Below are 26,803 nucleotides of genomic sequence, written 5' to 3' on the forward strand. Positions count from 1 at the left end.
GGAAATACCCAGTTGCTCATCACTCCTAAGGTATCTTCATGTCTTTTTTATGCTGCAATCACTTGGAACCAGAGTTGCCATGTAACAGGGGAGTTCCAGAGGGAAGTACCTCTGAGGGTGTATTTTAGCCATAACTTTAGATCCACACCTGTGCATTTACTTATGAGTGTGAGTCTCAGACACTGTTCACAAGCTGAACTGAGAAATTCACATATTCAAGGACTTTGAAAAAGCCAGGTTCCCCCTTTCCTCAAAAAAAAAAAAAAAAAAAAATCACTTGTGGTTTGCACAGAGGGCGTTCTTGGATTAAAGGCTTCACTTTTGCTTCCTTTCTTTCAGAGTGAAGTTGGTGCTGATCATCACTTTTCAGCAGTGTTCCCTAATTGCAGTGTAGTAAACTGAGCCTAGAGGAAACAAGCCTGGTATTATTGCTGCCATCTCTGGGGTCAGCAGAGGGGAGGGATGTAGCTCAGAAAGTTTTCTTAAAGGACATGCCCATCATGGTAAGTTTGCCACCTCTTTGCTCTGCTACAAGGAAATACTGCACTCTTTTTTCTTGCCAGAACCACAATTTTCTCAGAGTCTCAAGCAAAACTGGTTGCTAAAGTTGATTCTGGCAAAGGGATGAAATCCATAAAGCTGTCAGCTCTCCCCATGTCAGAGGTGGGACCGTGTGCCAGCCCTGCTGGCACGGTGCCCTCCTGCCTCTGCCCCCTTCCCCTGGCAGCCTCTGCATCATCTCCAACTTCCCCAGGAAATGTGCTAATTCCACATCTGGGCTGCTGCAGCACTGACTCGTCCTGCTGGCATCTCCCCTCCACACCAAAATGTTGCAAAGAGATGGCAAAATAACCCCACATCTTTTCAGGAGTTTCATTGTTCCAGCCTCTCCCTTTGCAAACTGAAGACACACTTCACAAAGTTAAAGAATTTTACCTCTTTTGGGTCATTCTGAAGGACTTTTCTAGGTGCCTGTTTTGGGTTTGTTTTTTTTTTTTTTTTTTTAGGAAGGAGCTAGTTACATATAAACAGAAAGTTAGCAGTTTGTAACATAAATATCTCTCCCTCCCTCCTACCAAGCCACTGCTTTCCTAACTGAAACCGGTGGTTTGTGATTCTTCACATTATTCTTTTAATGTCATGACCTGTGTGTCAAAGTGAGAGGTTGCTTGTGGATTTTTCTTGTCTTTGAAAGCAATACTTTCTCCAGAGACAAAGAAGCTCTTTTACAACACTCTTAGCAATTGCCATGAGGTGGGAGCTACAAATTGGGCAAGCCTGGGCAGTTGCATGCTGACTTTTTTCATTCCTCATGTCCCACAAGTATTTCTCTTTCAACAAGGCTTCTGTGTAACTGAAAAGGAACTTTTTTGTTTCCTTGATTTAGTTATATTATGTTTTAAAATTTCTCCTTTGGCTCCATTTCCCTCTGGAAGCTGCCCTGGCCATAAAAATTATCAAATAACCCTTTTAATTTTTGAAATTGCAAATTTGTATTGTTCCTCTACCCCTATCAACAAAAAAGGGACAGATATACTTTATTTCATTTGCATTTTCAAAGCCTTTGCAAGCTGTTTTCCACAATAGGCCAGTCACAGCTTTGCACCTCAGAAATGAAAAAGTGGGCAGATCTGGCCCTTGAAAAGAAGCCTTTTCCAGCTTTTTGTAAACATTAATGACCTATTCATAAAGAAAAGGGCAAAAGTTTTGCACAAAGAGATATTAAAACATTGAGACACTTGTAAAGTCTGTTGGAGGAATAAATGATGTCTTTGAGCACACACTTAGGGAAAGAGAAAAAAGGGCTACAAATATGCCAGATATAATCTTTTGATGAGATTGGGAAGTTTCCATCAATTTTTCTGGTAATTTTCATACATACATATTATGTGAAAGAATAGCTGTACCACATCAAACAGCAAAATTGTCCATGTACCTAAATATTCTGCCTCCAACACTGCCAGTAGTGCTCATTTTGGAAGAGCATTGAAATAGAGCAGGAGTTCAGTGATACCTCCCTGGTATGGGGTCCCATTTCCAATGGATGGCAACAGCAAGACTGCCTGGGCCACCAGCTTCTTTTCAATTCTTCCAGGCATATGTCCAGCTGTGTTTTGACCTTGCATATACCACAGTCTCTCTCCTGTGGCAGGAGGTTTCACAGTTTAACAGCTAGCTGTGGAAAAAAAAAAAAAAAACAAAAACAAACAAACAAACAAACAAAAAACCAACAAAAAACCCCATCAAAATAAGTAGTATCTGCTCGTGTTTGTTTTGAATTTATGACCTATTATAAGCAGCTAATGCCCTCCTCAATCTTCTACTGGGAGGAACAGTGATATGTAATTCCTTATTTCCTATTCACCTTTTCCATTCTACTTATAATTGATTTTTCAGTCTTCTGTCACAACACTTTTTAACAAGCTTTCCAATACTGAGGATTCCTTATATCTACAGCTGCTCATTCTATGAAAAAAGGTTTGGTGTTTTTTATCCTTTTTTTTAGAACAGTATCATTTAGGTCTGAAAATACCCTAAAGATCATAAAATCTTTATGATCATAAAAAAGTTTTTGCTGCCTTCTCTATCATTCTGATTTTTCCATATGGTTACATAGAAGAAATGGGTTTATATCCTTTCACCTTAAAAACATACTGGCTACCACCAATGGAAACCTGGTGAAGAGAAATCTCTGCAGTTACTATTTTAGGCCAACATTCAGGAAAGTGCTGTGTGCTGTTACCTTCTGTGGAGGACAGATGTTAATCGTGTTACTAAATGTAATTCTGGAAGGTTCTTGGCTCAGATCCAGACAAGCATTCAGGTTTCCAACTCCTGTTTGGGCTTCTAACACCAGATTTAATGGAAAGTTAAATTCTTGGTTAGATGTGGTTACCATATGAACTTCAACAGAACTAAACCTTGGGTGTGTGCTGATGGGGTTTGAGCTTGTCTGATCAAGGCATCAGCTTTTCAGAGGTGTTATGGAAGAGACGCCCTTGGTAAACTGAGACTATCAGGGATTATGGGAAACACTGTCCTGGATGATAGACTTGGATATTCATTCAGGATGGCTTTGCTCTTTCTGTAGTAAATTGTTTAAATTGTTACTTTCCTAGGCACAGAGATGTTACCAGGAGAATGGATTCTGTGGGAATTTTAGGCAATCTGTACAAATACTCTATTGTGTTATCCAGCATGGTACTCTGAAGTATAGAAATATGGAATACATGGGATTTATGTCTTTATGCAAACAAAAAGAAAAAGGGCTGGGTTCATTATTACATTTTCTTGGAAGAAGCCAGGCTTAGTGAGTACATTTCCCTGTAAGAGGAAAGGAGCAGCAGAGGACACCTATCATTCCCAGCAGCTGACTTCTGGTTAGGATTTGGTGCTCCACAAAAAACCCCTGTGGTTGCTATGTATTTTAAATCACCTGACAGGTACCGTGCCTTGTGCAACCAAGACATGATTTTTGTCTGATTCAACATTTCTCTTTAGTGGGAATTCTTGTGTGGGCAAAGTCTGTGTGATCTGTCCCTCTGGCAATTCACTCGCTAAAATAATTATTGCACATAAAGGTCTTGTGTTCATTTCTGTTACAAAAAGAAAAGAAACAAAACAGAAACAACAAATGCACCACTTCTTTTCCTGTAGGTTCCAGCTTTCCATTTGGAACCCCGCCTTACTCCATTCATCTGCTTCTACCAGTATATACTGGGTGAGTGTCTCTTTACACAGTGTGTAATTCAAATTTATGAATGCTGTTTGTGTAAATTGGACATTGCTTAATTTCCAGATACGATGATTCAGCCCTAGAGAATTTGCTTTCTCTTTTCCATAATTTGAAATGCCATGCCCAGTAAGTAGTCTGCTTAAACACTACTGCTGGAAACCATGAAGCAAAGCAAACAAGAACTCACAGTTCAAAGTGGTATTGTCAGCATGGGGAATTTCATTGTCACCTTCCCTTCCTTTAATTAGCTGTATTCCTAGAGCTTCAATAGAATAACTAAATTATTAGGAGGCCGTAACCTGAGTTAGACATGGAATACAGTACCCAAAGGCACATCTGCTGTTGTGCTGTCCAGAAAAATGGGTCAAATGTTTTGTTACCTGAGGTAAAGTTGTATGTGCAAGGTCAAAAGAGTTATCACAGCTGATTATCCACTGATGAGGGAAATTTCAAATTCGCAGTAAATACGCTCTTTCTGTGAATGAATCTAGGCAGAGAATTTCTTCATAAACCATGAAAGCCAAAGACTGAAAACTAACTTCTCATCTTGCCAAATGACTTGTTGCTTTCTGGGAGAGGTAGGGAAGGACTGAAGAGAGAAATTGAGGACAAAATGAAAAAAGAAAAATCCCTGATGTGGCATGTTTCATGTATTGCAACACAGTTTGAAGCAACCAATTGTTGGAAGTGCAAATAGCTCCATAACCTCAGGTCTAAAGCATGCAGCTCTGCTGCAGAGAGGAATGGCAGGCTTTCTGACCTGACCACATTACAATAAATGCTCTAATAAACAAAGAGGTGCTCTGGCTTTCTTAAAAACTGCACGCAAAAAGGTAAGCTGTGAAGTAATGCCAACATGTTGTAAGAATCATGTAAAGAAAGCATGTGGATGGAGGCCATCATAACATTTATAAACCACAAAGTCATGCTTGCAGAAAGAGCTGAGGTGGAAAGAGTTTACAAGATTTGCCTAAGGCAGTGAGTAATCCTTCTGTGCTCTGTGAGGGGCCTGAGTTAGCCAGCCTTGGCAGTGGTGGCAGCCAGCTGGAGACGAGTGGCACCCACTGTGTGTCCTCAGCGCTGCCCTGGGATGGTGCAGCCCCCACCCAGCAGCACCTGGCACTCAGGGGAGCCCCCCATGTACCCAGCACGAGGGGCTGCACACACTCCAGAGGGTAACACTGGTTTGTAGTGAGCCATAGGCAAAGACCTGGAGCTGCAGGCAGGTTGGACTAGAATGCTGCTCAAAACATGGCAACAAACCGCTGGATGTATGTGCAATTTTCCCTACCTCAATTTGAATTCCTGATCAAAATGTAAATTGGTTTCCTTTAGATTTAACAATTAGTGTCTATTAAAATATAAGAAAGCCATTATAAAGGGTAACTGTCCAACAATTTTTTCCTCTCCATAAAGTTATATCTTCTACCACTTGATTAAGTGTGATAATACTGAGTTCATTTTTCACATTGATCTGACTGACTCAATCTCTCATGTTAGTCTAGAACTGAATCATGAGGTCCTAAATACACTAGAATTTAGCTTTACTCTTTGATAAAGCATTGACATATATTTGTGTGCTATATTTGTATACCGTATGCACTGAGAACATGAAACATTTTAGAAAATAGAAGATTAGTGGTTGGAATGGAACTTGTAGAACAGTTTTCTTGCTCTTAATATTTTAGGTAATATGTTTAGTTTGTTTTATATAAATCTTGATATTCACAGATATCCTAACACCTTAAAAAATTCTGACATCTGAGCTTTGGATAACTTGTAGACTGAATCAGTATTTCTGTACTTTTTTTTCTTTTAGCTTGCTTCCTTTCTGGGTTTTTTTGTTTGTTTGTGGCTTTTGTTGGAGGTTTTTTGATTTTGGATTTTTTTACATTTTTCTTTCTTTCTTTTTTTTTTTTTAATTTTTTTTTTTTTTCAACATGGGCTCTTTGAAGGTGACAGACCAGTCAAGAAATTTTATGCTCATTTAAAACCGGCAATGATAATAAAGACTTGACGTTTAGGATAGGCATTAGATTTCGGAAATGTGTAGACACTGTCATCATGCACAGATTTTTATCCTCACTACAAAGAGAAACCATAATATGCATAAATATATTTCTTTCTATATCTGTTTATGAGTGTAAAAGCTGTGCTTTGCCTACGAAGAGCAGGTACAGTGACTTTCTTTCAGGAGACCAGCACTGGGTGCCAGTTAAAGATATGGAAACTTGCCATGGGCTCTGCAGCCTGGGGCTTGGCTTCTGGTTTTCCATTGTTTGCTCTGCTCAGTTCAAGGCTTATTTCAAGAAAGGTGATGGCAAAGCTCCCAATGACTGTAAGGAAGGTGAGGTTTGGCCCTTGGTGAGCAATAAAAGCTCTGTGAAGGCCAGGGGTGGGAGTTCACGGGGGTTCCTGTGGGGCTGACAGACGCTGCCAAGGCTCACTCACATCCACTCTGCACACCCCTTCCAGCTCCCAGATCTACAGGCTCTGTGGAAAAGCCCCCACATCACACTGCTTGGTACACTCAGTCACAAATGAACTTTGAGTCACTCTAGCTCATGGATTCAAAAAGAGCAGCCTTGCTGCCACTGAATAAAACAAAGAAATTGTTAGTTTCTTTTGTCTTGTTTTTGGTACCTTATTTACCTGACTATTGGGGAAGCTTCACAAATACTCTTTTGTTGGTGGAGTCTTCTGCAGAAGAAGAAATGAGCCCTCCTTTCTGCATAGTGCTCCAGGATTAGGCATCTCTGTCCCTTTCAGGCTGTGGGAGCACTGTAGGAAAGATCTCCCTTGTCCTCAGTTTGCAGTTCCCCTCCTGGAACCTCTTCCATTGACTCACTAGGCTTGGAACAGAGGAGAGATGGAGAGCTGAAGCACAGTTGTCCAGCTATAGACAGGTCTGCCTGTCTCTGAAATTAAAGTTCAGTCAGAAGCTGGGACGGGGTCTGAGAGAAGGAAGAAGAGTCTTGTTTCTGCACCCCACATCTCTCCAGTGCACTGTGATTTTGTTCCCCTGAATCAGTGTCTGCCACTACCATGAAACTGAAACTCCCCCATTTGTTGGTTCTTTAATGCTTCTAATATTTCACTAGTAGGGAATGTTAATGTTTCAGTCTTGTACCTAATAAGTTCTGGAATATACAGAGGAGATATACATGGTTTCACTTAAATTAATTTGTAATGTTTGAATTTCAGTTTCAGTCACCAGGAGAAATAAATGTCATGGCACAGACAAATGATATACAAACATCATCATAGTATGATACTTTCCACTGGTGTTGACATCTCCTAGCTTGCAAGGTGAAAAGCAGATAAATCAATCAACACTTGATTTAAACCTACTGTAGGGACAATGCTGTAGAAAGCTATGATGAACAAATTCCATCATAGCTTTCACTGCTTTCCACACTTGTTTCCTTCTGAAGGAAAATATGAATGAAACACTGTTCACACAAGAAAAGAGGACCTCTGCCTCTCCAGCATGTTTGAAAATAACAGTTTATATTATAAATATTTTGTAAATGTTTAAGTGAGGGAGGCAATATTATATAACAATACTTTTTTTACCTGATAAGTGTGTAGTAGCTGGTATGAGGGTAGAATAACTATTTTTTGCCAGTTGTGTGATTGATCTTGGTCCCCTCGATGTAACTCGCTGCCATTTTGGTTGATACATAACAACAAATTATTTAGGTTTTGAGAAGTTTCTTTTGATTCTTCATAGATCTGGCATTTAATGTTAGCATGTATGTCCAATTTGTGTGAAAATCTTTAAGATGGATGCCATTGACATGTGCAGCTTATAGTGACAACTTCAGTTTCCAGACAGGACAGAAGATCTGGTAATGTTGATACTCTTTTGGATATAAGTCATTACAGCTCTTAGAGCTCCTGACAGACAACTGCAAGAAGGCATTGACTGGGAGCCTGCAACTACTAAACACCAAAAGAGTGAGTGAGAGCCAGAAAGATTTTTCTATATGCTGGCAAAGCTATCCCAGAAAAAATCCATTGCTTCCATTATTGTGGACTTGGCATGCTTGGGATCAGAACAGTACTTTACTTGGTCTTCTGTAAACCCTTGGCTGATACATTCAGGCAGAAGTCAGTGTAGATTCCAGACATTTGGAAATGTGACAGCATAAAGGAAAATATCTTCCAATTTTATTGAGGATCAAGTCTTTTCAGCAATTTAAGAATATGGAATAAAGACAAATTTCCTGATGACAGTCGTCAGATATATTTTAAATGTTTCCTTTAAATATTTCTCCAAATACTGCAAGAAAGACCCTGAAAATAAATGTTTTCTGTGCTATGGAGCCTCTTGATAATCCCCTTCTTTTCCTTAATGAAGGAAATTGCTTTCAGTTCTGCACATCCTGAGGAAGAGTGAGTTTTATAGGTTATTCAGGTATTTCCTTTTACTCTAAATGGTGGACCTGATCCGACCAGTACTTCTATGCTGATTTGAACATATAGAAAGAACCTCAAATTGAAGAATGGTTTTGGGTGTGGAACAAATTTCCCCAGGAAATTGAATAGAGCATACTGAATTATTTATCCCTGTCTTCAGTCAAATATATGAAAAAGGTCAAAGGCATCAAGTGCTTTGGATCAGTAATATTTTCAGGAAACTTGCAGTGCAGCATGCAGTATTGAGAGAGAGCTGGTAGAACTGCCACTCCTTCATGGGCATCATTGTACTGCACATTTCTGAGACATGACTGCTGTCTTTGGGCTTGCAGCTGGCAGTCCTCAGGAAGCTGTGGACCAGGTATTTGCTGGCTGCCATGGGTCCCTGCTGCTGGGGGTTTGAACACTCACTATCACAACCCTATCATAATCTCAAACTCACTGTAGCTTTTTGAGTTAAATATTGAAGCAACATTCCCTTCTGCCTTTATGTCTAACAAACATCAGACAGCTGTAGCTGCTTGAACATCCAAACATTTCAAGTGTAACAAAAACTGTAACTGTTTTTGAAAAGCTCCTTATTCAACAACATCAGAACTGACTACAGAATATCAGAATCTAACTAATTCCAACTCTGATGGCCCATTTGGGAAACATAATTTGGGAAAAACTTTAGGTTTATAGATAATATATAAGTATTAGATACTATTGCAACATTTATCATTATTATAATTAAAACTTAAATAATATTAAAAATTGACAAATACCCAGTTTTAGATATCCAACATGTGATATTTTAAAGGATTGGCTTTAGGAAAGTTGCTTAGTGCTTCAAAATCTTGGCCCCAGTTACGTCTCAACCCTAAATTTCAGTCATATCGACAATATATGGTAACTGTTGCAGCACCTTCAGACAAAAAGTCTTGGATGAAAGGAATTTGTGACTCTGAATCGTAGTAAATAATTTGTGACATTGAGAGATAAATCCATATCCTTCATCAGTTAGAATCACGTTCTTCATTATTGAGCTTGCCCCAGTGCCAAAAAAGGATGTGTTTCTCTCCAAACAAAGGGAAAGGCAGTGATTTGCCCAGAAAATGTACAGCATGCACTGAGAAAGACAAATGCGAGGTGGAGCAAAAAGAACACAAAGTGTGGACAAGTATAGACTCATGACATAACAGCTGTTGACTTTGTTGTGAAAAAAATGTAAATTCCCCTTCTTTGTCCTTATGTTTTATTTATTCCCATATCTTCCAAGAAATTCCCTGCTATCATGCTATTGCTTTGACACCTTTCCTCCCAATACACAGATTGTACCCTCCACCCAAGTTCAAAAGAGATGAACAGAATAAAGAAATGAGGACTAAAACCATGTTTTGTTTTTTTCTTGGAGAAGTGCCAGTGCAGTTCATCATCAGGAATGATTTAAGACCCTGACTCAACGAAGTTTTAGAACTTATTGCCTGATACTATGGATGTCTTTTAAAGCTCTAAGTCATTTGGGATGGACTCAGAGGTTACCTGGAAGGATACTGGTTGAAATTTGAAATTCCAGTTTCAGAATTTGCTTTTTGTGATTTCTTTTGTTATTCATGTAACATTCACTGAATTTCTTGATGCTTCTCTTCAGTAAATCTGTTAGGTTAGCAATATGAAGCAAACAGAAAGAAGTGTGGAGTTAGCTTTAATGCCACCTAAGATTTTAATGAGTACTTTAGAATATTTTTCAATAAATAATTCATGGGTTAACATTTGAATTTCAGTTCATGAGCAGTCATGATGAAGAAGTAAAAATGCATAGTTCCCAAGTGTAGGAGTCATAAAAGCTTTTTTGTTGTGAATTATGGGGACACTCACAGAGTTGTTTATAGTCACTGAAGTCAGAGTTTATGGATGATGTATATTCAAAGGCTTTGAATCAAATTAACAATGTTATCTACTTATTTGTTTTGTGATGTTAATGAGCCATTCTGAGCAAGCAGTATTTCAATAATTTATACATTCAAATTTCATTTTGCAAGATTCACTACAACAATAAAAAATGATCTTGATCATTCCAGACCCTGGCAATTCAGACAACAAACAGAACGGAAGAATGGTTTTGCAGACTTGAAAGTCTATGGTAGTTTCTTCTGACTGCTTTTATAGTCTTCAGATGGATGAGTTTTATTCCTGACCTGTGGTTTGCCTTAGCTCATATGTTCCCTTTTTTTCTCAACTACAGCTCTACACAACTTGTTTTAATCTGTCTTTGAGGCATTTATTTTACCCTGATTATGAACTTCTCATTTGCTTCCCCTCCTTTATGTATGTAACAGCTTCCACTCCTCAAAGTCCAGCTAGTAACTATTGCTGTTCTCATAGACATGTCCAAGATCAAACTGCAGTAAAACATTTAACTTCCTGTATCTGCTGTCTGAATCACCTTCTTTCCTTCATTTACCATGGAGTGGTGTCCCTCTGTCATTCTACCATACTTCTGGCCTCACTTCTTCCTTTCCACTGTTCCATTGTGTCAGCTTAGTTAATTCTGGATGCTGATTTACCTTTATTTCCCTCATCTCATCCCCTATACTCACTGAATAATCCAGTTCTTTAAGCATCACTTACCTCCTTTGATGTCCTTTCCAATCTGCTTTAACCATGATGCTCCAATTCTTGCTCTTGCCCTTGCCTTTACAGAGCAGTGTTTATGGCTCTGAAGCTGGACCCATCTATCTGGGCACTGCCCACAGCAGTGCCTCTTTCCCTTGTCTGTCTGTACTCACTCTTTCACACACTCCCTTCCAGACTTTCTTCTGGCAGCTTCCCACCCATCCATACCATCATCCCTTTTCTCTCTGGTTCATCTATGGAACTCCCACCTAGCTATGACTAACTCTCTGACCTTGGCAGCATTTGCATTTATTTTTTGATTCATCTGTATTTTTCACTGGTATTTGTCCCTTGTATTTAAATGCTTGGATAGTAAAACTCACAGACACTAGGTTGTCTGTAGTTCTCCTTCAGATGGTTTATTCCCCAAATGAATAAGGGAATGCTGACCAAAGCAAAATGTAATTCAACTGCATGTCCTTGACTTCAAATTTTCCTTATTCTTTAACTTCTTTTCCTCAGCATTACATCTGGGACCTGGTAGCAATATTGATCTGTCTCAGCTATTTCTTTTACGTTTCTCATGGAACCCTCTTACTTCTTGCTGTTCAGGTATCCCATCAGCTGTTTCTAACCAGACTGTATTTTTTATTACTCTTGCCACTTATGAATACATTATTTTCCTCTACTTTCAACACTTCCTTCCTTTCACTTTCCTCCTTGATTATCTCCAAGATGTCTTAGTTTTCTCCCAGGGCTAAGGATGTGTGACCTCTGGATAAAAACTGGCTGAAAATATCATATTTTGAGGATTAAAATGTTCATGTTCTCTGTTTTTCATCCTGTAGATTACTCTTCACTGAGTGTTCAGTTCTATCTTCTTTCTTTATCATCATTATTTAGTAGCAAATTTTCCTGTTGCCCTGCTGTCAGGCCTTTAAATCTGTTGTACCACTTCTTTCCTTTGGCCTCAGTTAGGGTTTTCCATCCAGTCTACCTCACCTGAGAAAAGTTAATTTGTTCACAATTTCTTTCAGGTTTGATGTTGCTCAAGATAATATGGCCAGAGCAAGTAATCTTAGGACAACTCAGCTTATAAAGTGCAGCCTATACATATGCAGTGCCACATACATTGAAGATTCAATTTTGAACATAAGGTGGCATGGAAACAAATATTTGTCACCATATATGAATAGGAAGAATAATAGTACATTTGTTCTGAAACACGAATTACTGAAAGTGTGATACGGCCACTGAGTTGTACAGGACCCAAATTTCTGGAGATTGTGTAAGGCCACAGAGTTCAGTTGGACAAAACAGAACAAATCACTCCTAGTGAATATGTCCCAATCACCTTAGTCCTGCTGAGCTGTGTGGCCTTGGGGAAGCCAGATGGATCTGTTATATAAACATCACTTAGAGTTGAACATGACCCTGACTCAAATAATGGCATTTCTGGTAAGCAGGATTGTAGGATTAAGCAGAGAACAGGATGTTCATAGCATAAAAGCAATGTAAGACACAAACCAAGACAATTTATAATCTGAGTTTTCCTACATTTTTGTTGCAATAAATCCAATGATACAGCTGTTTTAATTATACCTCTTGGACAAATTGCAATAGAATAAACATTTGATCTTTTTTTCTAAAACCGTAACTTGAATTTGTTTTCATCCACACGTGCAGAGGCACAATCATCCCACATGAAAGCCTCCACAGTAATTTAGCATTCCATCAGTTTTTTTCCTTCACTAGTACTTCCCATATTCTCTCAACAAGGACTCCAGCTTCAAGAGAACTCTCAAGGTTTCTTTTGGTTCCATGTTAGTATACTCTCATGAGTGATAATTTCTAAACATTTTCTTCATAGTTTTGGTTTGGTTTTGTTTTGTTTTGGTTTGGTTTGGTTTTTTTTTCAAAAAAAAGGAAGACTTCATAAAGGATGCTTATTTTGAGTCTAGTCCAAATAAGAGTTCTGTTTTCTCCACTGTCCCAGACTTTCAATGAACTGCAAAGGTCACATCAGCCCTTCATTTCTGAATCTGCAAAATGAGGAAATGAGTGATGCCCCATTTAGAAGGGGTAGTAAATCCAAAATCAAGGGATTCCTTGGTGACAGAACTGTGAAAGTATCTCATCTGACAGTGTATTAGGATTTAATAAAGACATTTCAAGTCAGTGTACTTAGATTTCAGTATCAGGAATTTCTCTTTCCTAAGGAGTTTTTACTTCATAAATATATAGAAAATTGCTTCATGTAAATTGAGAATCTTTTATATATAGCCTTCTGTAAGTACTGTGCTCACTTCTAATTGTATTATTTGCTTTATACTTTTTGTTAGCTAAAACTGGAAATAAAAGGAAATAATACCTCTTCAACAACTTTTTACAGTTGTATCTTTATGTATTTTAAGGTCTTTCCTAAGGCTCTGCAAATGTGTGATATTTCTATCTTATTAATAAGAAATGAAAGGCAAAGTCTATTCTTCCTGTTTGTATTCAAGAAATATGCAGGAATAATATACTTGTGTAATTTGGGATATGCTTTCAGGGTCAATATCCAGCAGCATTGCTAAAGGCGATATCTGGATTTTCTCTCACAAAGGCAGATGAGAAAGAAATGAAATGAAACATCCATTATCTGGTCTACACCTGGAGGGTCACTGCTCTACAGAGCTGGGAGAGCATAATCTTTTCAAAGTAAATACGAATAGGGTGAATACTGGGTTTTGATTTGGTTTAGTTTTTTCTCACACGAATGCAACTTAGGGAAAGAAATATAATTGTCTAAAGGCCAAGGACAACATAAAACCTTTTCCAGACTGAAAACACTTAATTACTTACTGTCTATCGGACAAGCTGCTGTTCTGCACTCAGCATCATGCTTCATTGTCTGGCAGCACAGCTGGCTGGAGGCTGAAATGAAAATCATTTTCCTTTGCTCAATTTCCTTGTAAACAGCAAAAGAATGGTGTTGATATGCCAGACTTCAATGGGAAAGTGCATTGTGAACATGCAAGATCTGTCTCTAGTAGTCTTAAAAAGAGGAATGTGATTTGACTCCTACAGAGATAAATCAGGACACCTTCACCTTAGGCTTCATTTAGTCTTTGCTGTGATAGACTTCCATTGTTCTGTGCTGCAACAACCATGAATAACTAAGAACACAAAGGCAAGAGAAAGAAAAAATGGTCTTCTGTTGTGAAACCACTTAGCAGAGCTAAGTGAGCTATTGTAAATAGGCAATTTGTGAAGCATTCAGTCCAACAAAGCAATCTTGACCTATTTCCAGTTCAATTGATATTAATGTAAATTTTACAGAATCTGTAAATGCATGTATGGCTCTGTAGTGTACACGAATATTAAAACTTAGAACTCAGTATGCATTCTTTAATTTTATTGGGAAGCATGTTTGTGTATTTGGTTTTCACCGATTTGTAGCTGGGTAATCAGGTTAGTTCTATTAGCATTTATTTATTGCAAATATATTTCATAGTATTATTTCTGGTAGATTGTTTAACTCTCAGTACTCAGGTGTGACCTCAGTGACCAATCATATTTCATTTTCATTAGTATTAAGTTGAACAAATAGTATAAAAGAAAGTAAATGTGTACCTTTTGGGAGCACAATTCAAGCTGCTTTAGTAAGTATTATGTTTTACTAGTGCTTATTACACTGTTTAAAGTTTTAGAGTACAGATTTTCTTCCTTTGAAGTCAAATGTGAAACTCCTTTTGCTTTCAGAGTAAGCTGTATTGGACCAATAAATCAGTGTATTTTCTCCATGTAGCCTTGAATTTATTAAGATCATTTACTTAATCAAAAAAAGACTTATCTATTAACTAATATAAGTCTGTTCAGCAGCTGATTTAGCACAGGTTTGGTAGCTGAGAACACATCTGCAAAGATCTTGCAAAGCAGCCTCCTGACTAGCATTCCTTGACTAAAGCACAGTGCTCCCTGAGTTTCTTTAGATGGTTATTCAATCTGCTGCACTGCAGTTGTGCTTACATACATTCTATAGGATGTGCTTTACAATGCTGTGCTCAAACTTTCTAGTCCCTCAGGGGCACTTGTGTGGAAGAGCTAACAAGTTTTCACAAAAGGCAAATATTTCTAGAGAAATTCGTGACTTACTTACAGACTCCACTTAGTAGACAAGTAACTGCCTTCATGGATATACATAAATATTCCAGAAATGCCAAGAACTATTCAAGAAAGAAAGGGAATGTCTAGAGAAATGCTTTTAATAATGGTACAGCTCAAATGTACTGCAAGTTGTCTCTGTATCAAGCAGCCCAGTGTTTGCATGGATATTTTACTGGGTCAGAGAGCTGTAAATAAAATGTCACATCCTAGCATTTAATAAAAACCACAGCATGGCCACTTTATCACTGCAGCCTTGATGTAGCAGGAACCCACAGGTATTTCTGAAACAAAGCTTTGAAGTAGTTATGGGAAATGGACTTAGGAAAAAATCCTGTCCATAAGTTTTGCAAGATCGGGTATTAATCAAAATAACTGGACTGTTAGGATGCAGTTTACTGCATGTATGTTATATCAGGACTGTGATTTCACTGTAAAGCACATGAGTTCCTCTGTTCAGAGACTGTTTCACCTCATACCTGAGGACATTACTTACTTTCAAAGACAGAAATTCTGCAGAGCTGTGAGGGACAACTGAATTGTCATCTGTGTGTTTAAAAGCTATTTGATTACCTGTGGTAGATTGGCACAAAATCTGAAATAAAACATTTTCAGGACAAGAACCCAAATGTAAGTCACTGTAAAAGCACAATAATTTTAAAACAAATGCATGTTCTAAAGAAGCTCTCTGATCTGTAGCCATTTTCAGAATGAAACAGAAACATCTGCTTGAACTTACCAGCAATGAAGCTGCTATTGAGAAGAGTAAGTGAATAGTGAATAATAACAAAACTATGGAAGTTTAGAGATAAGAATTAAAAGCTTATGTGAATTTTACCTAAAGAGAAAATTAACTCCTTTCATTTAAGCATTTTCAAATCTAGTTTAAAATTAAATCAGCCTTTATATATTTAGAACTTGTCTTTGCTGCAAAAATAACCAACGTATTGCCCTTAATTTGAATTCCATCTACCAACTAAGCCCTTCCATTTTATGTGGTAATATTCTTACACACAAGTTTACTGGCCCATTGGGAGGCATAGGCAACAGCTCAAGCAGGGATGCTACTAATCCATTCATAATTTATGGTGTCTCTTCACAGCCATGGCTTCCTTTAACCCTAGTTAAACTAATTCAAGAAGAATTAAACTCAAAAATAACACTCTGGGATTACTAGGGGTAGAGGTGGGCAGAGGAGATGAGGCTTCCTTACTCCAGTCAGTGGAGCTGCTGTCACTGAGGTGTGTCCCATCTCCTCCTTGTGTCATAGCTTTGTCAATAAATCTACTTCATTCTTCCCATCTGCTCTCCAGGCTCTCTGGTGTATTGGCTGGGATTCATCCAGCCACCCACACACAATTATCAAACATTTGCGATGCCAAGTTCCCAGAAAAAACCACAGACACAACTTGGAGACCAGCAGATGTAACCCAGGGCCTACAACCCTCACACTGCTCAGGGGGCAGCCAGAGGGGAGGTGGGTACACTGGGGACTTCTCAAATGGCATCTGGTGATTGTGCCTAAGCAACTGAATTAAGCCCTCCATGTCTGTTGATGACAACAGGAGTGTAGGTGCTTTGATTTAGATATCCAGATGTTCTGATCCCTGGCTGATATCCAGATGTTCTGATCCTTACTCTGACAGAGATATTCCTTCCAACAGCCTCAGCAAGATCTGTTGGAGCTAATGTCAAATCTCTCAGATGTCTCAACAGATGATTAGAAGTTTTAAACACAGACTATGGTAAGAATTACAGGAATAATATTATTCTATGATTTATTAATATTAGAGAATTTTTATTATTTCAAGTATTTAATAAGTATTGAATTCCAAGGATTGTTGAGGTTGTCCAGATAGGTCACATGAATAATGCAGGCAATGGAGTAGCCACTGCTGCCTCAGCTTATTGCTATGGGATGGTGACTACGGCTGTGATCAGGTCTGGAGGCTCACAAGCCTTTATAAGATGAAGATCTTCTACATAGAGTATTTCCCATGTTATCCACAAACACAATTAGTTTTTCCTGTTGCGTTCCACTTCCACACAACTTCACAGCTTCACTGCAGGGGCAAGGTGTCTTCTGCAGTGTTGGTGGCCAAATCCCACTGTGGTGGTTTCAGATGTTATTGTCTCCAGTCTGGGATGTCTGCTGGGTGGATATCCCTGTACCTGCAGAAGAGAATCTATGCTTGGCTCTCACTCCTTCAGGTCAGACTTTGGTATGTCAAGTCAGCTCTAACACAGTTCCAAAATTGCTTTTGTTTTGAAGTAGCTTTTCAATCAGACACTTGTGTACACAGACCCCAGGAGGCTGGGAGATAACCCACACCTGGGTATTGCTTAAGCTGCCAGGAAAGGAAACACATTAAAGTTTCCGGGGAATCACAAAGGTTTGCATGAGATTTCTCTTCCAGCACAATGCACAGGTGTCTGAAAACCACAAGACTGTGAATGGCCTCTTAAGAGGTGCACCATATTTTCCCTGGACAGGCCCCAGAACAAGAGGAAGTCCCCCAGGACAAGAGCCAGCAGCACCTGCACAGTGACAGCAGGCACAACCTTGCAGACAGCCCAGCAGACACGAGTTTAACGATTCACTGACAATTTGCAAATGTAGGATGAATTCACAGCAAGTCTGCTTCCAGGCTTTTGTAGTTCAAATGAAAGATTTCACACATTTCTAGGAACTACCCCCCTGATGGAAAAAGGGAAAAAGGGTGAGGCATTTGGAAGCCAATATAAAGAATGTGAAAAACTTCAATTAAAATAAAATGACAGGAAAGATAAAACCAGATTTTTTTTTTTCCTTGAGAGGAATTTGAAAATCATATTCCACTGGGTTGTAAATAGGTTTTCTGAGATTATTTATTTGTGACTGTGTGGACTTTTGTGATAATTATTTATGTTGTGGACTGGTTGCAGAACGTGACATAAGACAGAAAAGGACAAGAACATAAAATATTTTAGATTTTTTGTTGTTGGTTGTTTTTTTTGGTTTTTTTTTTTTGTTATGTGTTTGTGGCTTTTGGGTGTGTTTTTTGGGGTTTTTTTTTTGGGGGGGGTTGTGGTTTTATTTTTCTTTTTTTGGTGGGTTGCATGGTTTTTTCCCCAGAAAGAAGAAAGATACTTAGGTGGTCATGTGGTAGGTCCAATGGAAGAAAGGCATTTCCAGAAAACAATGCACAACAGAGAATAAAACTTCATTTGCTCACTCACTTTTGTTTTCTGAACTTGCATCAAAAAACCTATATAGAGCAAAGTGTAACTTAAAGATGCAGAGGGAAATGAAAATGATACCTTTTGAATTGTGCAGACTGAAGCAGTTTCTTTTCTTCAAGTAGAGATTTAGAAATAAAGGCATGTATTGACATATCTAGTTACCATCTCATGTCTGATTTTGAACTAAAAAAAGCTTAGAAGCTCCAAAGCAGTTCTAACAGTAGAAAATTCTCATTGAGCTCAAGTGGTAGAGATCTCTGAATCTCTAACTGAATATCCTGGGTTCTATTCCCATTTTTAATTTGCTGACAATGTCTCATTTATGAAAAAGGAGCCATTTTAAATTCTTTCAAGAACTGAGTGATACTGAATTACTCAGAAGAATATTTCTTCAGCATTTCTTGTTCAGAAAGGCAATGATCAGTATTCTATAGGTTCTCAATATGCACTAAAAAGGAAAGAATATGAGGCATTCTTTTGGACAAAATAGTGTAGATGTCATACATAAAAATATTAGTTATCAACAAATATTTATAAAATGTTTAAGTATTAATTATTTAGGTGATAGCAACAGAACTATGCAGTCTAGAGCCGATTGTGACATCCCAGAAGATAAATGAGCTACAATATTTAGATTAAACAAAAGAGAATCATTATAATAATATACACAATGAGCAAAGTACCGCATTTTCTAGTTAATGCCAAAACTGAGTTTCACAATGAAGTGTTTGTGGAACATAAAAGTATAATTTAGCATATCTGAATAAATTATTTTCTACTATGTAGTAAAAACAGAGAAACACATGGCATAGATTATAGTCCCAAATGCTTTTAAATTGTTGGAGTGGAGGCTGCCTGGCAACTTTTGTACCAGCTGGAAGAGCGAGAGCCCAGCTGGCTTGGCAGTAGCCACCACACTGTGCCTCGCCTGGCAGGCGGCCACCTGCCACCCGCACGGCCCGGCCCCTCCCGCGGCGTCGGGCACAGCGCGGGCAGCCGGCTGTGACAGAGCTGAGACAGAGCTGTGACACCGGCCAGGACAGAACTGTGACAGAGCTGTGACACCGGCCAGGACAGAGCTGAGACAGAGCTGTGACACCGGCCAGGACAGAGCTGTGACACCGGCCAGGACAGAGCTGAGACACCAGCCAGGACAGAGCTGTGACACCGGCCAGGACAGAGCTGAGACAGAGCTGTGACACCGGCCAGGACAGAACTGTGACAGAGCTGTGACACCGGCCAGGACAGAGCTGTGACAGAGCTGAGACACCGGCCAGGACAGAGCTGTGACACCGGCCAGGACAGAACTGTGACACCGGCCAGGACAGAGCTGAGACAGAGCTGTGACACCGGCTAGGACAGAACTGTGACACCGGCCAGGACAGAGCTGAGACAGAGCTGTGACACCGGCCAGGACAGAGCTGTGACACCGGCCAGGACAGAGCTGAGACAGAGCTGTGACACCGGCTAGGACAGAACTGTGACACCGGCCAGGACAGAGCTGAGACAGAGCTGTGACACCGGCCAGGACAGAGCTGTGACACCGGCCAGGACAGAGCTGAGACACCAGCCAGGACAGAGCTGAGACCAACCTGTGACCCCGGCCAGGACAGAGCTGTGACACCGGCCAGGACAGAACTGTGACACCAGCCAGGACAGAGCTGAGACCGACCTGTGACACTGGCCAGGACAGAGCTGTGACACCGGCCAGGACAGAACTGTGACACCAACCACGACAGACCTGTGACAGACCTGTGACACCGGCCACGACAGACCTGTGACACTGGCTGCGACAGACCTGTGACACCAACCACGACAGAATTGTGACAGACCTGTGACACCAGCCACAACAGACCTGTGACACTGGCTGTGAAAGACCAGGAACACCAGCCATGACAGAACTGTGACACTGGCTCCAACAGACCTGTGACACCAACCACAACAGAACTGTGACACCGGCTGTGACAGAACTGTGACACCAGTTGTGACAGACCTGTGACAGACCTGTGACACTGGCTATGATAGACCTGTGACAGACCAGTGACACCAGCCATGACAGAACTGTGACACTGGCTCTGACAGACCTGTGACACCAACCACGACAGACCTGTGACACCGGCCACGATAGACCTGTGACACCAGCTACAACAGACCTGTGACACTGGCGCTCCTGAAAAAGGCTCCATGATGGTGCTGGGGGATGCAGGACTGCAGCTTTTTGGAGTTCTTCAGCATTGGAATTTCTGTCTTGAGATTGTGAAGAAATGATGAGAATTCAAGGGGTGGTGCCACCATGAGAGAAGGGGGAAATGCAAATATTCATGCAATTGTTTCAGTTGCTCACATGAATGTAGGATTCAAACAAAGGGGAAGTAATTTATGTATTTTATAGCCTTTAATCTAAACATTACAGGATTGTTAACACATTGGAAGTAAGCTCCCCACGGTCACATACTGATGTTGTCAAGTTAAAGAAATAAATGTAGTGACATCTAATCAGAACAAACTCCAGTTTGGGAGGGATAAAGGCTGTACCCCACTTCAGGTCAAACAGTGAAAGCAGGACACCACAATAAACAGCCCACATTATCTCCTTTGATCTTTTCTAGTAGAGGAAGGGAAAGTCCCAAATTAGGGAAATTGGCACCTTCATAACTTCTGTGTCCTTCAGAGGCTTAGGTGTAAATAGAAGAACAACCAAAAATGGGTCACCCTTTGTTACACAGTGATAGAGATCCACAACAAGACAGAAATCTTTATGAAATGAAGCATTATTTGTTCTATGTCTCAAAAAGTTCCTGCTTTTTTTCTTCTTTGTGTTCCTTTGACAAGCACAGTAGTTGTCCATCCTTCCCAGTGCCTCCCTAAGGCTGAACACTGCCTTTCCAGGAAATTAAAACAAATGCAGTCACAGTGATCTAAGCTTGGGTTTAATCCCTCCCGGCTCATTTCCCAGCACACCTGCTCTGATGCTGCTCTGGTAATCAGCTCCCTCCAGCTCCTCCCGGTGCACACAGCCAGCACTGGCTGAGAGGGGGGTGGCTTTCCATAGGTATGGCAGAGCAGTGAGCAAACCTGTAATCAGTGGGGATATAATTTCTTCCAGTGGGGTGGTGGCAGGATGTTCCTACATGTCCTTTCTCATGCAGTTGAGGTGTTAGGGCATAGGTTGGACTTGATGATCTTAAAGATCTCTTCCAACCTAGTGATTCTGTGTGATAGTTTTTTCCAAAGAGCCCCATCTGAAGGCTCTGCTGATTCAGGAGAAACCACCCTTCAGAGAGCCCTTCAGCACAGCAGAGCCCTTCAGCACAGCTCTCCTTGAGAAAGTTTTTGTGGTTTGATTGCTTTTCTGCTGTGGGTGCTCTGATGTTCAGGGGGAGTGTCATCAGACCTTCCTCCACAAACTGATGGCAGAGGTATGGACCTTGTACAGCAATTGTGCCAGGCCTCACCCACTCCATATTGCAGAGGAACTCTCCCTATTCATGTCAGTGAAAGACCTGTGCCCTAGCTTCAGCCTAGGATGAAACACTGTTATCTGTTCTGAATGCCTGCAATGAAGTGTACCATGTCACCACTAGTTCCCATGGGAGGAAGAATTTGTTCTCCTCTGTTTTTTTAATATGTGAACATGTCCAGACCGAAGTCCAGAGGCTGGATTCATTAAATTGACAATAAAATACATTCTCCAGGATGAGTATGTAATGTGTTCACACAGAGTGAAATGCCATTTTTTGGATTGGACTCACAAAATTATTTTCATTTGACTTTCAGTGATATTTAAGCACCTGTCTCTTTGAAAACGGATCTTTGACTTTTAAATAATTTAGCCTCTGCTGAAAATTGTATCCCATCTGCTGGAGAATCCAACTCATGAAGTCCTGGTTTACAGATGTTAAAAATAACCAAATATTTCTTATATTTCTAAGACTTTTCTTGCTGAATAAAAAAAAATAAAATATAATAAATAAAATGAAATTTATAATGCAGAATGAACAAGTCCATCATGTCATTTGCATACTCAAGAAGATTAATAGGGCTTTGATCTTATCAGAATACTATGAGACCCTGGAAAGTTCTAGGCTAACCATAATGGATAGTTTTGGAGCACTGAAACCACATGCCCTTGCTATTCCAGGACTTGGCCTCTGGCAGCAAGGCCACCAAGAGTCAGGATTTAGTGTAGGGGTAGGTGTAGTGTAGTGTTGGTGTAGGTGTGGATGTAAATGGCTTTTGGATCCCAGAAGGTTTGTGCTGTGCCATTAGTCATGAGGGTGTGTGTTTTGCAGCAAATTAATCTGCTTAATAGCCTAAAGTTATGATAAGCTACATATTAGTGAGTGCAAAATAATGGTGATAACTCCCTTTTTAAAGGAATACATAGAATTGCACTGACATTTTCCCAGTGAAGTATCCTTGATTTAACCGTAAGTTTCCTTCCTTTACCTCTGTGTGATCATAGAGGTAGGCTTTATCTTTGTGCAAGTGCTATAATTTGATATCCAGCACTCACAGATCCATTACACTTTCCCATGTTATCTGAGGCATGTCACACTGTGCTCATAATGAAGTCGATGGGGGCTTTGCCTTGGAATTGAAAAAGAAAAGGACTGGGCATCGTGTAAAATAAACAGTAATGTTAGCTTCTTTAATACTCACTGCATTGCATCACAATTAAAATATTTTCTTTTAAAATTGAAAGTTGTAGCAATTAACATCCAACTTTCATCTTAGTTTCAGTGGTAAAATTCTCCTCTCATGTTACTTCTGAATTACAGAGGCATGAAAGAAAAATTAGGCCTTGATATTTGAATTCACAACTAAACCCAAGATGCAAAAACCTGATATTTTCTGGCTGATGTTGAAGTGTAGGGTGACTGCTGTGCTACTTCTCCATTTCTATATTTAAATCGCTCTGTATATATCACTTATATGTGAGACAGTAATTTTTTTTTTAATTGTGGATTATGAGTATCACTGAGATCCCACTAGGGTCCATCAGGAGTTGTAGGGAGTAGTCAGGAGCATTCTTATCCTTTTGAAGCTGACAGTGAGAAAAGGCTGTAATTATAGTGTCTGCAAAGGACAGGGAGTGGCTGTCTGCATTAATTGTTCATTTTACCCATTCTTTCAACAATGAAAGTACACATGAACACTTTCAGCCAGTGACTGTTGCCTTTTCTCACTTTTCCATTAAAACAGACCAGTTCTACTGCTGATCCAGAGCAGAAAAAAGTAGGCAGATAAGCCAGAGAAGATTCAAATATACATCTAGAAAACGTTTGGAATCATAGGATCACAAAATCACTTCTGTTTTTGGAAAACACCTTCAAGAGCAGCAAATCTCACCATTAACCCATCACTGCCAAGTCCATCACTAAACCATGTCCCCAAGTGCCACATCTGTATGTCTTTTAAACACCTCCTGGAACAGTGACTTCACCATTTCCCCATGCAACCTGTTCCAAAGATTGACAACCCTTCACATGATGAAATTTTTTCTTAATATCCAACCTAAACCTCTCCTGGCACAACCTGAGGCTGTTTCTTCTTTTTCCATGGAAGAAGAAGCTGACCTCCACCTGGCTACAGCCTCCTTCCAGGGAGTCATAGAGACCAAGAAGGGAGCTTCCTTTCCTCCAGGCTAAACACCCCCAGCTCCCTCAGCTGCTCCTCATCTGACTTGTGCTCCAGACTCTCCACCAGCTCCACTGCCCTTCTCTGGACCTGCTCCAGCCCTCAATGCACATTTTGTAGGGGCCCTGAACTGAACCCAAGGGTCAAGGTGCAGCCTCACCAGCACTGGGGACAATCACTGCCCTGGTCCTGCTGGCCATATTCTTTCCATATAGCAAAACAAACTAGGTCCTGAAGCCAAGAGATTTCTGAGAGCTTTTAGCTGGTTGTGCCCCAGACAGCAGGCAGCTGCATTTTCAGTCAACTAAATGCCCTTGAGCTGTGGTGGCAGGCCCAGCTCAAGGGGGTCCTGCTTGAGTAAGCAGTTGGCAGAGTGGGGCTCTGGACACAGACTGAGGACTGCCTGAGTCACAACTGCTTTAGAAGCTGGGCATGAAGTCTTTCAGCTAAGAACAGGTCTGGTCCTTCTGCTGACAGAATTCCATCAGTAAAACAGTAGATTTCTTTATGAGAATTGATTATTTAGAACTTTTTACTCCCCCAGCTCCCAAACCACTGATTGGATGAATCCTACTACAAGATGCTTATCCAGTATTATCTGCCTGACAGATAAATGCCCTGATTAAGGTGGTATTAAACCAAATTCTTTTTCCATAGGCAGCTGATCATTGACTGTCCATGTCCTCTTTTTCTCAGGCCCTAAAGCCATCTCATTTACAGTTTCATTCTGCTATACCGCTCACAGGCCAGGCTAATTGCTTTTCCAGACAGCAAGCTCTGCTTCCACTTCTTGCAGGGTTTTTGAAACAGCAAAAGAAAGTTAACAGATGCCAAAATCTCAGTTACGTTAATGTTTGAGCAAGTTCTTACTCATGTTAAAACTGATGAAAATTTATCTGATTTATAAACTTATCTTAAGCATGCTTGTGGTGTTTCATTCTTGCAGGTAAATCTAATGCCTTGTTTATACCATAACAAAACAGCTAGGATGCTTTTCTCATTGCATGACAATCTGACAATAATTTACACATCTACTGAGAGACTGCTTTCCCTATTTGGATAGGTACTCCGAACATACCTACTGTGGCCTTAAATGCATAAATATACTACAATAACAAGATCAAAAGAATTTGCACCATAAGCTGGATATCACTGCTTGAAATACAGTCCCCTGATTTAATCATATTTGGAACATAAGCAGTTCTTTGAAAGAGGCTTAAGACATCCTTGTTACAAAAATCAATAGCAAGTGACCAGTTTATTCAAAGTTTGCAGAGATAAAATTATTCAGATGTGCTAAGCAAAATTTTATTAATGGCTCATTTCACACAGTCACAGGAAAACTGGTACTCTCTTAAAAAAATACAGTTTTCTTTCTACTTTTTATGCCCCACTCAAATAAAGGGTATATATACCTATAAATGAGGTAGCAAAGCATCCTTAAGACAGATTTCTTCCTCCACCTAATCTATTGCAGGGTTTTATGAGTTTATGCCAGAATGCTTGTCAAACAGTTCTGTCTTAGAATGATAGAATGTTCAGGGGTTGGAATAGAACTTACAGGTCATCCAGACCCAAGCCCCTACCATGGGCTCAGAGCCCCATCCAACCTAGTTTTGAACATTGACGGGGTTGGGGCATGCACAGCATCTCTGGGCAACCTGTTCCAGTGCCTCACCACCCTCACAGTAAAAAAAATGTTCCTAATATCTAACCTAATTTTTGTCTCTTTCAGTTTGTACCCCTTACTCCTTGTCCTATCACTGTGGTTCCTAATTAAACAGAAAAGACACTGCCAGGACAGGGTAAGCTTTGACTGACATGGTCTCTGCTCATGTGCAGTTGGGTAGGCTGGAAGCATCTCATTCCAGTCTGAGCTCTAAATATGTGTTTCAGATTTGAGTGGAGAACAAGGAACTTTGGTGACCCATGCAGAGCTAGAGCTGCCCTGTAGCACTGTTGCTCTACTCTAAAATCCTCTGATAAAAAGCAATCACTGAGATTACTGATGCCTTCTGAAATAAATTCAGAGAGTGGGGCACTGATTTAATTCTAGCATCTGAAAAGGTATCTTGTGGAAATGCACTGAAATCTTTAGTGACTTGTCATCACAACTTATATAATCAGCACAAGGAAATACAGGAATATTAGATTTTAAGCAGTCCCTTGCTCTTTCATAGCTTAAGCATAAACATAATTCTTCTTAGTTCCCCTAGAGATTCAAATAATTAAGAGGACAAGGAGGATAGTGAAACAATGCTGAACTGCCTACCCTGGTCCTTTCACTGTGTTGGCTGAATGCACACAGCAGTGGGCATGACACCAGCTTAAGGACAGGTTACTCACATTTTTCCACTTGTCAAAGAGTTCTGGGAGCAGCTGTGTCTTAGCCACAACATCATTACTACATGACTACTGCTGAATAAGCATTAAAACAGTCTTATGCTCTCTCAGAAAGGAGCAAAGTGGATAGTGTCTCAGATCCTATCTTTCACCTCTACAAGTGGCTGAGAAGCAATCTAAGAAAGAGGGGCTGGCCCAGAGGTTTGTGGAACTTCTTTGGTTCCTTCACAGACATCTACATATCTACATCTACATCTATGTCTACACAATGGTTGGATTTGATGTCTTAAAGGTCTATTCCAATCTAAACCACTCTATGATTCTCTAGACATGTACATGTGTATTTGTAAACAAAAGCTTATATGTGTGTGTATGTCCTGTCTATATAAGTTAAAGAGAATAATCGGTGCAGGCAGGGAGGGAAAAGGAGAAAAAAAAAAAAAAAAAAGAAATAAAGGCAAGATTGTCATCAAGGTGTTTGATAATATGAACAGGAGTTTAATGATAACTAACTTCATGATAGCTGGTATCTGATGAATACTGTTTAAGAATTACTTTGCTGGAAAGCCATTAAGGGAAGCCAGCCAGATATTAGGTAACTTAAGACTGCTCGGGAAATCAAAACAAAGTTACAAGGCATTAGCTCAGTGTTATGCTTTTGGCAGGAGAATGGACTGTGGAGAAGGGGCCTCCAAG

At 40.0% G+C, this 26,803-nt stretch overlaps 1 long non-coding RNA gene across 1 annotated transcript in view; it reads left to right on the forward strand.

Annotated features, from left to right (window-relative positions):
• The window catches only part of LOC146768459 (uncharacterized), a 42,422-nt gene extending 18,347 nt beyond the window's left edge, over positions 1–24,075 (forward strand). The window contains exon 3 of the long non-coding RNA XR_014953039.1: positions 3,658–24,075. This is a non-coding gene — a long non-coding RNA (uncharacterized LOC146768459). The remainder of the gene's footprint in view (positions 1–3,657) is intronic.
• The last annotated feature ends 2,728 nt before the right edge of the window (positions 24,076–26,803 follow it).

Source organism: Lonchura striata, chromosome 2 (assembly GCF_050655825.1).
Source record: "Lonchura striata isolate lonStrDom1 chromosome 2, ASM5065582v1, whole genome shotgun sequence".
Classification (NCBI taxonomy): Eukaryota; Metazoa; Chordata; class Aves; order Passeriformes; family Estrildidae; genus Lonchura; species Lonchura striata.